Genomic DNA, 13,950 nt, shown 5'->3' on the forward strand with positions numbered 1-13,950 from the left:
TGTGTGGTATGCAGTGCATGTCCAGCTGGGAAGAGGAGGCCTTGGCCAGGCACCAAGCAAACCAACTTGGCACAAGGCCTCAGCATCAGAGCGGAGGAAGATGGTTGTCGAGAAAGTACGTAGACAGGAGGAAAACTGCAAAAAACATGAAAGGCGGTCTCTCTTTCTAAGCAGGGGCAATACTGGAGTGGAGAAGCCATTACACCTGGAGGCACCACCAGACCCTCAAGATTCTGGCTGCAGCTCTTAAGGTAAAAATATATGCAACCAACTCCATGCCCATAGCGCTAACACCGGCGTGAAATCTTAAACGTTTGTTAGAGAGGTACAGAACCTTAGCGCAGATATGGTACTCTGCTCACCGTCACCTAACACTGTGTTCATCATAGAATTCACAGTTCCGAGGGAGAACCCAGTTGAAGAGGCAAGAAACTGGATAAACAAACCTGGCAGCAGACACAGGCTGCATGGATAGAAGACAAAACTTTATCCAGTCAAAGTAGGATACAGAGGGTTTTGTCTAAGTTTGTCCCAGAAAATCAGGCAAAAGCCTGCAAAAATAAAAAAGTCTTAAGATGTTTCTTGAAGGAGTCAGTAGATCATCAAACACAAAGAGAGAAGAAGATCGTTCCAAAGCTTAGGAGCAACAGTCTGGAAGGATTTCTCTCCTCTGGTCCGGAAGTGTGTTCAGGAACCATCAGTAGATTCTGATCCACAGACCTCAGAGCCCGAGCTGGGGTGTAAGGCTGGATCAGATCACTGATGTAAGGAGGAGTCTGACCATGAATAGATCTGGAAGTAAGAACCAGAATTTTAAAGTTGATCCTGAAAGAAACTGGAAGCCAGTGAAGAGTTTTAAGGATCAGGAAATGTGAGTTCTTCTACTAGAGCGGGTCAGAATTCTCGCTGCAGAGTTTTGTATGAACTGCAGGTGAGACAGATCCTTCTTGTTTAGACATGAAAATAAACTGTTACAATATTCTAAACGAGAAGATACAAACGCATGGATTATAAGCTCCAGATCATGTTGTGACAACATTTTCCTTAGTTTACAGATTTTTCTCAGTTGAAAGAAGCAGTTTCTGGTCAGTTTTCTGCAGTGTTGAACAAGAGACATGTCTTTGTCAAATACAACACCCAGGTTTCTCAGGCTCAGTTTGACAGACTGGCCCAAGTCATCCAAGTACTGAGTCAATCCTGGAACCTTATCATTAGGCGCAATAACCAGAAATACAGTTTTGATCAAAGGCTGAAACACCCCATGATTCGAATTTTACACTATTGAGGATTAGTTGCAAATTGACATCCTACCCACTTCTCAGCCTTTTACGCCACTCAACGTCCAGGCAACCTCCTGCATAATTACTATTCATTGGCACAACAGATAGTTTTAACACATCGTCCTGTATTTTATGGGCCTCAATCATAAAACATAGGACGAATATCTCTTGGATAAAATATATTTAAAAAAAAAATTATTGGAAGAAAAGCAACTTATATTACCGTTTCTATGTCAGCGTATATGGCTGGGCATCCAACTACAATTCTTTCAAGTATCGTCCCTATCCTATCTTCATGTATAATAAAATATCAAATGTATTTATTATAAACTAAATTATGTTAATTAGATTTGAAGACAGATTTCTTTCTTTACTTTATTGAACCACCACAGGTTCATGTCCTGGCAGTAAGACTGAGCAGGTGTCTCAGCGCGACAGTATGGGAAAGTGTTTAAGATGAAGTCTGTAATTGAAAGAAAATGAATCACAAACTGAAGAGTTGCACCGTCTGCACGCCCCGGCGTTCTTCCAGCGAGTCAGCAGAGAGATACGAAGAGCTGCTCGCCGTGATCATCCAGGTGAGCGCCGACAGCATATCAATTGTTTCACACCTGAAGTGACACAATAGACGGTTCAAGTGGATAGTCGGTCTTCCCCGGAGTCACCTTTGATCACATTTCCATGTAAGTAAATGAAATCTGGAGCCATGAAATAGAAGCAGGAGACTCAAGGAAGAGGTCAGAGATGGAGCGCCGATATGCAGAGAGGTTCGCTGTGCTCCGGATTTATTTAACTCTCTTCATGTTGGATTCCGGCTCTTTAGGAAAATTGAAAAATCTTCACTCTCCGGACACAGATTTATTTTCCAGGGGGATTTTTCTTCTGCTTAAATCTAGAAGGACTGAAGCTTGCGGTGTTCACGTGTACGTGATCAAAGGAGACAACCTGTCAATCAAATATTTTCACTTATATTTCAGTATTTTTATTTATATGGTATTTTAATGTACATTGTTGAATCTCTTGAATTTCTTCTTGTGTCACATGTTCATTTTAGCATGCTAAACTGCTGCATGTTTATACTTTTATTTACCCTTAAAGGGGGTTAGACGTTGCTCAAAATACTGTGGGCAAGCTGCACTTCAGACTTAAGAGGAAGTAAGTAAGTAAGTTAGTAGGTAAGTAAAGGTTATTTGTGAAGCTCCTTTCAAAAAGCGCTTTAACAATCAAAAACAACACGCAGTTAAAATAAATACTTTAAAAGGTTAAAACGATACATAAGACAAACACAGGAGTCCGAGAAAATCAGGGAAAATGATGCACAAATAAAAACGTCTTAAGATGTTTCTTGAAGGAGTCAGTAGATCATCAAACACAGAGGGAGAGGAAGATCGTTCCAAAGCTTAGGAGCAACAGCCTGGAAGGATTTCTCTCCTCTGGTCTGGAAGCGTGTTCAGGAACCGTCAGTAGATTCTGATCCACAGACCTCAGAGCCCGAGCTGGGGTGTAAGGCTGGATCAGATCACTGATGTAAGGAGGAGTCTGACCATGAATAGATCTGAAAGTAAGAACCAGAATTTTAAATTGATCCTGAAAGAAACTGGAAGCCAGTGAAGAGTTTTAAAGATCAGGGAAATGTGAGTTCTTCTACTAGAGCGGGTCAGAATTCATGTTTCCCATTTTCCTGGTTCTCCAACAGAGTGTTGATATTTATATATATTGATATATATGAACTATCATCATCAAATACATTTGAACTTTGTTTTTACAGTTGCTCTGCTCCTCTGACAATGTGCGACCCGACAGTCTGCAACGTCTGACTTATCCCGAGACAGGAAGTCTCGCCCGAAAAGACCCTATCAGACACACACACAGAACACCTTTAACAACGAAAAAGGAAAACTCACAATCACACACTCACACACAAAAGAAGCTGCTCCCAAAGCTGCTGGGTGGCGGGAAGCTGTTGAGCTGGAAAATTACACCGTCCAATCAATCCCTAATAGAAAGCCTTTCTTTCAGCCGCAGCCTATCACATACCCACAATGCATCACTGGAAAATACAGCCAATAAGTTCTTCACAATGCTTGTCGTTGTCATGTTGATCCAGAAAAAAAAAATGCAATTATTCTCTGTTTTCATGAGCTCGTCTTGATGACATTGGGCAGTGACGGAGAATAAACGTCAGCTAATAGGAAAATAACTAAGAAGAACGGATTTTTTTTTTCAGACAAGGCCATTTTCTGTTGGTAATTAATTCAGATATGTTTTTTTTTTCAGCAAGCATATAATCCATTTCAGCGTTTTCCCCTCTCTCCTTCAAATTACAGGATTTGATCTGAGCTCATTTGAATAAATATTTTCCCCTGTATTAGTCTGGGTAATGAAGTGGATCTCTGAAGAAAAACGCTTTTGTTATGAGAGCGGAGGCTGCTGGGGAACGATGACGGAGTCGGACCGGTCAGCTGAGCAGGGAAACTACTGATCGGCTCTAGATTCAATCTAAAGCACAATACATATTATAATTAGCATTACTCGTCCTGAGCAAAGAGGTATTTCAAGTTAAATGTTTTATAGATCTCAGGCTAATGAATGTCAAATATGTTTGTTTGAAAAAAACGCCAACATTTAATTTATTTTTTTCCATGAGATGAATCCAAATATGCTTCAAAAGCCATTTTTTTAGCTGAACCTCTCGACTTTTATCGTAATGAACTCGTCCTACGAACACGCCCAGTGTCGGCACAGTCGGGAATATCATGGCCCAGAGAAAGGTCTATATCTATCTATATACTATATATATATATACTATATATCTATATACAGGGATCACGTTAGCATAAAGGTTTACATAACGTGTGTCGTCTTCTGTCCCATTTGTGTGCGTCTGATGGGTTCAGGTCACACATAAAAATACTCGAACACACAACAATAATCTAACACACCAATATTCTGAAACACAACAATATGACTATACTTTTCAAGCAAAAAGACCCACAACAAAAAGACACACAAGAATATCCAAAAATCATCAAACACACAATACTCTGACATGAGATATTTCTCTGACCTACAAAAATACTCTGACCCACCAAACAATACTAGCACACAGCAATACTTTGACACACAACAACACACACAAATCCTGGCCGACGCAGAAATACTTGAACACACAACAATAATCGTACGCTGAACTATAATCTAACACACAACAGTCCTCAAATACAGAATATTATTCTGACACACAACAAACATCTAACAAATTACAAGACTCTGGCACACAACACTACTCGAACACACAACAATACTCTGACACACAACAATACTCTGACACATAACAATACTCTGACACATAACAATACTCTGACACATAACAATACCTTGACACACAACAATACTCTGACACACAACAATACTCTGACACATAACAATACTCTGACACATAACAATACCTTGACACACAACAATACTCTGACACATAACAATACCTTGACACACAACAATACCTTGACACACAACAATACTCTGACACACAACAATACTCTGACACATAACAATACTCTGACACACAACAATACCTTGACACACAACAATACTCTGACACACAACAATACTCTGACACACAACAATACCTTGATACACAACAATACTCTGACACATAACAATACTCTGACACACAACAATACCTTCACACACAACAATACTCTGACACACATCAATACTCTGACACACAACAATCCTCTGACACACAACAATACCTTGACACACAACAATCCTCTGACACATAACAATACTCTGACGCACAACAATACCTTGACACACAACAATACTCTGACACACAACAATACTCTGACACATAACAATACTCTGACACACAACAATACCTTGACACACAACAATACTCTGACACACAACAATACTCTGACACATAACAATACTCTGACACACAACAATACCTTGACACACAACAATACTCTGAGACACAACAATACTCTGACACACAACAATACTCTGACACACAACAATACCTTGACACACAACAATACTCTGACGCACAACAATACCTTGACACACAACAATACTCTGACACACAACAATACTCTGACACATAACAATACTCTGACACACAACAATACCTTGACACACAACAATACTCTGACACACAACAATACTCTGACACATAACAATACTCTGACACACAACAATACCTTGACACACAACAATACTCTGAGACACAACAATACTCTGACACACAACAATACTCTGACACACAACAATACCTTGACACACAACAATACTCTGACACACAACAATACCTTGACACACAACAATACTCTGACACACAACAATCCTCTGACACAGAACAATACCTTGACACACAACAATACTCTGACACACAACAATCCTCTGTCACACAACAATCCTCTGACACAGAACAATACATTGACACACAACAATACTCTGACACACAACAATACCTTGACACACAACAATCCTCTGACACACAACAATACCTTGACACACAACAATCCTCTGACACATAACAATACTCTGACACACAACAATACCTTGACACACAACAATCCTCTGACACACAACAATACCTTGACACACAACAATACCCAGACACACAACAATCCTCTGACACACAACAATCCTCTGACACACAACAATACCTTGACACACAACAATCCTCTGACACATAACAATACTCTGACGCACAACAATACCTTGACACACAACAATACTCTGACACACAACAATACTCTGACACATAACAATACTCTGACACACAACAATACCTTGACACACAACAATACTCTGACACACAACAATACTCTGACACATAACAATACTCTGACACACAACAATACCTTGACACACAACAATACTCTGAGACACAACAATACTCTGACACACAACAATACTCTGACACACAACAATACCTTGACACACAACAATACTCTGACACACAACAATACCTTGACACACAACAATACTCTGACACACAACAATCCTCTGACACAGAACAATACCTTGACACACAACAATACTCTGACACACAACAATCCTCTGACACACAACAATCCTCTGACACAGAACAATACATTGACACACAACAATACTCTGACACACAACAATACCTTGACACACAACAATCCTCTGACACACAACAATACCTTGACACACAACAATACCCAGACACACAACAATCCTCTGACACACAACAATCCTCTGACACAGAACAATACCTTGACACACAACAATCCTCTGACACATAACAATACTCTGACACACAACAATACCTTGACACACAACAATACTCTGAGACACAACAATACTCTGACACACAACAATACTCTGACACACAACAATACCTTATCACACAACAATACTCTGACACACAACAATACCTTGACACACAACAATACTCTGACACACAACAATCCTCTGACACAGAACAATACCTAGACACACAACAATACTCTGACACACAACAATCCTCTGACACAGAACAATACCTTGACACACAACAATACTCTGACACACAACAATACGTACCTTGACACACAACAATACTCTGACACACAACAATCCTCTGACACAGAACAATACCTTGACACACAACAATACTCTGACACACAACAATACCTTGACACACAACAATACTCTGACACACAACAATCCTCTGACACAGAACAATACCTTGACACACAACAATCCTCTGACACACAACAATACATACATATTATAATTAGCATTACTCGTCCTGAGCAGAGACGTATTTCAAGTTAAATGTCTTATAGATCTCTGGCTAATGAATGTACAATATTTTTGTTTGAAAAAAACGCCAACATTTAATTTATTTTTTTTCCATGAGATGAATCCAAATATGCTTCAAAAGCCATTCGTTTAGCCGAACCTCTCGACCTTTATCGTAATGAACTCGTCCTACGAAACACGCCCAGTGTCGGCACAATCAGGAATATCATGGTGAGTCGTAACCTTTAACTGGAGCACGTGATCCGCTCGGATGGTGCGACCCGGAGAACGGGGGATGGAGGACCAACGCGATCGGATTTGAAAGGTCCCCGGCCCAGTCGTAGCCCACGGGCCCGTCTTGCTGCCACAGTCGGGTACCGACGACACGCAGCTACGTCGAGAATTCTCGTCTGTCGCCGCGGATCTGCGTCGTCCTGCCCTCAATTAATCAGGGAGCCGGGGTCACGTGGCGTGTGGAGGTCGTGACACGTGGTCGAGGAGAAACAGAAGAAGAGATGAAGTCGAAATCGGTTTGATCGCCGGTGACGGACGCCGACATGTTTGTGGAAGTGCTGAGGTGTGCGTCTGTCACGGCGCCGGGGTTATGGAAGTGACAAGTGTCGTATCCTGTAGCCGACCTGAACCCATCAGACGCACACAAATGGGACAGAAGACGACACACGTTATGTAAACCTTTACGCTGATCCCTGTATATAGAAACCTTCCTCTTCCCATGATCGGATTATTAACACACAGGTATATCATGTGTTACTAACAACACAAACTGTACACTATAATGCGTGTTTGCTCTGCACACAAAGAGTGCATTTACTTCCCTGTCCACTGCCGTGATATTGACACTCCATATGTATCTTGGTCATACACACACATACATACACACACACAAATACACACACCTATACCTACACACACACACACACGCACACCTACACATGCACATAACAAACACACACACACCTACAAACACATACCTACACACACACACACACGCACACCTACACATGCACATAACAAACACACACACACCTACAAACACATACCTACACACACATGCACACCTACAAATGTACATGACAAACACAAACACACACACACACACACACACCTAAACACACATACCAAAGGAACACACACACATACCTACACACACGCAAATACACACACACACACACACACACACATACACTTACACACACATACCAAAGAAACACACACACACATACCTAGACACATGCAAATACACACACCTACACACCTATACCTACACACACACACAAACACACACCTACACACACACACATACCTACATACACACCTATACCTACACACACACACACACACGCACACCTACACATGCACATAACAAACACACACACACCTACAAACACATACCTACACACACATGCACACCTACACACGCACATAAAAAACACACACCTACACACACATGCACACCTACACACGCACATAACAAACACACACACACACACACACATACACTTACACACACATACCAAAGAAACACACACACACATACCTAGACACATGCAAATACACACACCTACACACCTATACCTACACACACACACAAACACACACCTACACACACACACATACCTACACACACAAATATACACACCTATACCTACACACACACACACACACACACACACACACACACACACACGCACACCTACACATGCACATAACAAACACACACACACCTACAAACACATACCTACACACACATGCACACCTACACACGCACATAAAAAACACACACCTACACACACATGCACACCTACACATGCACATAAAAAACAAACACCTACACACACATGCACACCTACACACGCACATAACAAACACACACACACACACACACACACACACATACCAAAGAAACACACACACACCTACACACACATGCACACCTACACACGCACAAAAAAAACACACACCTACACACACATGCACACCTACACACGCATATAACAAACACACACACACACACACACACACACACACACATACACTTACACACACACCAAAAAAACACACACACACATACCTAGACACACGCAAATACACACACCTACATACCTATACCTACACACACACACAAACACACACCTACACACACATACCTACACACACACAAATACACACACCTATACCTACACACACACACACACACACACCTACACATGCACATAACAAACACAAACACACCTACAAACACATACCTACACACACATGCACACCTACAAATGCACATGACAAACACACACACACACACACCTAAACACACATACCAAAGAAACACACACACATACCTACACACACGCAAATACACACACTTACACACCTATACCTACACACACATGCACACCTACACACGCACATAAAAAACACACACCTACACACACATGCACACCTACACACGCACATAAAAAACACACACCTACACACACATGCACACCTACACACGCACATAACAAACACACACACACACACACACACACACACACACACACACACACATACACTTACACACACATACCAAAGAAACACACACACACATACCTAGACACATGCAAATACACACATCTACACACCCTACACACACACACCTTCACACTATACATCTACACACTATAAAACTCATACACACAATCAACACACATCATGATGTCGTCACACTATAATGCTTCGAGACAAGGACACAAACAGAAACAATGCAAACAACACACAAGATAATGGTCTCGCATATGAATACACAATGATAGTGTTGTAGAGATTCATGCTCACAATTGTTCACTCACATCGCCGGGCTCTTAGACACACATATATTCTCCAACACACAACAATACACCAGCACAAAACTATAATCCAACACAAAACAATACTCAGACACACAACAAGATTCAGTCACACATCAATACACTGAAACACAACAATATAATAACACAGTAATACTCCAAAAACACAAAAATAATCAAACACACAAATATCATTGAACGACAATACCCTGACATATAACAATACTCTGACACAGAACAATACTCTGACACACAACAATACCCCGACACACAACAATACTCTGACACACAACAATACTATGACACACAACAATACCCTGACACACAACAATACTCTGACACACAACAATACTCTGACACATAACAATACCCTGACATATAACAATACTCTGACACAGAACTATACTCTGACACACAACAATACCCCGACACACAACAATACTCTGACACACAACAATGCTATGACACAGAACAATACTCTGACACACAACAATACTCTGACACACAGCAATACCCTGACACACAACAATACTCTGACACACCAAAATAGATAGATAGATCTGACACACAACAATACCCTGACACACAAAAATACTCTGACACAACAATAGATAGATAGATCTGACACAAAACAATAGATAGATAGATAGATCTGACACACAACAATAGATAGATAGATAGATCTGACACACAACAATACTCTGACACACAACAATACTCTGACACACAACAATGCTATGACACAGAACAATACTCTGACACACAATAATACTCTGACACACAACAATACTCTGACACACCAAAATAGATAGATAGATCTGACACACAACAATACCCTGACACACAACAATACTCTGACACACAACAATAGATAGATAGATCTGACACACAACAATAGATAGATAGATCTGACACACAACAATACTCTGACACACAACAATAAATAGATAGATCTGACACACAACAATACTCTGACACACAACAATAGATAGATAGATCTGACTCACAACAATAGATAGATAGATAGATAGATCTGACACACAACAATAGATAGATAGATAGATCTGACACACAACAATACTCTGACACACAACAATAGATAGATAGATCTGACACACAACAATAGATAGATAGATAGATCTGACACACAACAATACTCTGACACACAACAATAGATAGATAGATCTGACACACAACAATAGATAGATAGATCTGACACACAACAATACTCTGACACACAACAATAGATAGATAGATCTGACACACAACAATAGATAGATAGATCTGACACACAACAATACTCTGACACACAACAATAGATAGATAGATCTGACACACAACAATACTCTGACACACAACAATAGATGGATAGATCTGACACACAACAATACTCTGACACACAACAATAGATAGATAATTCTGACATACAACAATAGATAGATAGATCTGACACACAACAATAGATAGATAGATCTGACACACAACAATACTCTGACACACAACAATAGATAGATAGATCTGACACACAACAATAGATAGATAGATCTGACACACAAAAATACTCTGACACACAACAATAGATAGATAGATCTGACATACAACAATAGATAGATAGATAGATCTGACACACAACAATACTCTGACACACAACAATAGATAGATAGATCTGACACACAACAATAGATAGATAGATCTGACACACAAAAATACTCTGACACACAACAATAGATAGATAGATCTGACATACAACAATAGATAGATAGATAGATCTGACACACAACAATACTCTGACACACAACAATAGATAGATAGATCTGACACACAACAATACTCTGCTTTAACTAGATCTTGTTTGTTTCGATCGCACACAGGAAATGAGTGTGCGTTGCTGTAAATGATGTAGAAATCTTCCTTCAAGACACATTTTTGTGTCAAAAAAGCCAAAAGATGTTACTCTGACAGCTGATGCTCACGGAAGAGAGAAGATTGAGAGACACTCGGACAATGAACACGGATTCTTTTCTTGTTCTGAGAGCGGCTGTCGATGATTACGGCGTCACAAAAATCATCATGAATTCGTTTTAATGGAAAAGTTTCTCCTCCTACATCTGACAAGCTTCTTTAAGTATCACTATTCAAACTTCTTGATGAAAAGCTATTATTAAGTCAAATGACTGTTGGAACACGTAGAGCTGCAATTATGCACCAGACTAACTTTATGTTTGATTTCACCTTCTCACCGCCATCCAGGTGTGGAGGAGTCGCCCACGTTTAAGTTTTGCTGCTTTACTTTGAGTCTCTTCCATACGAAGAGACATTTGTACTCTGGGATCAACTCGTCTGACCCTCTCACTGTCCAGTGGGCATCAGTGGCAGCAGACGGGTGTGTCGCGCAGGCCCAGCAGAGGGCAGTAGTGAACAGATGTTGCTCCTTCACAAAGGATTCCTCTCAGTATTCCAGGGCGAGGTCAGGAGTGTTAGTTCCAGTGCGAGCCGCTCCTGCCTCAGAGGTGTAAAATTGCAGCGAGATGAGTTTTGTTCTTATAGAGAGACAGACGTGAGGATGTGGCACAAACATTAGATCCTTCCACAGAGCGTTTACTCCCCTGTCCACTGCAGTGACATTGACACTCCATATGTAAGTGATTAGTATTTGGAGAGCGCTTTTCAAGACCATATATCTACACACACACACACACACAGCTAGATACATTTACCTACACACATACACACACCTACACGAGCACATACACATGCACACACACACACACACCTACACACACCTGCTCACATATACCAACACAGACACACACACACCTACACACATATACCTAGACAGACACACACACCTACACAAACATACAGAACACACGCCTACATTTACACACACACACACATACACACACACAGCTACATACATATACCTACACACATACACACACACTCACACTCACACACACACACACACACACTCCAAACACACCTACAAAAACCTGCTCACATATACAAAAACACACACACATACCACCTACACACACACACACACACACACACACCACACACACACACACACACATACCACCTACACACACACACACAAACATGCACACACACAAACACACTTACACGCACGCACACAAACACCACACAGACACATGCCACACACACATCTACACACACCTACACACATATAACTACCTACACGCACACACACACCTACACACACCCGCACATGCACACACACAAACACACTTACACGCACGCACACAAACACCACACACTCACATACCACACACACATCTACACACTCCTACACACATATACCTGCCTACACGCACACACACTCCACACACAGACACCTACACAAACTTACACACACAAACCCCCTGCCCTCCCCACACACACAACACACACACACTCACACACACACACCCCTGCCCTCCCCGCACACACACAACACACACACAACACACACACTCGCACACACACACACACACACCCCCCCCCCCCACACACACACACAAACACAGACACACACACACACCCCCACACACACATACACATGCACACACACAAACACACTTACACGCATGCACACAAACACCACACAGACACATACCACACACACATCTACACACACCTACACACATATAACTACCTACACACACACACACACCTACACACACCCGCACCCCCCCCCCCACACACACCCAAACGCACACACACACACCTACATCCACACACACAAACACCACACCCACACTCACATGCCACACACACATCTACACACACCTACACACATATACCTACCTACACGCACACACACTCCACACACAGACACCTACACAAACTTACACACACAAAGCCCCTGCCCTCCCCACACACACACAACACACACACTCGCACACACACACCCACACACACCTACACACACACAGTCAGATCTTGTATTCTAGTGCTCTGCAAGTGATTGACAGGTGCTCTACGGTGATCAGCAGCTCAGCAGGATGATGTTGTTCAGACGGTGTCGTCCGTTTCTCGACCTGTTTCCAAGACAACTAACACTC

This window comes from Callionymus lyra, chromosome 10, assembly GCF_982586985.1.
Source record: "Callionymus lyra chromosome 10, fCalLyr1.hap1.1, whole genome shotgun sequence".
Taxonomy (NCBI): domain Eukaryota; kingdom Metazoa; phylum Chordata; class Actinopteri; order Syngnathiformes; family Callionymidae; genus Callionymus; species Callionymus lyra.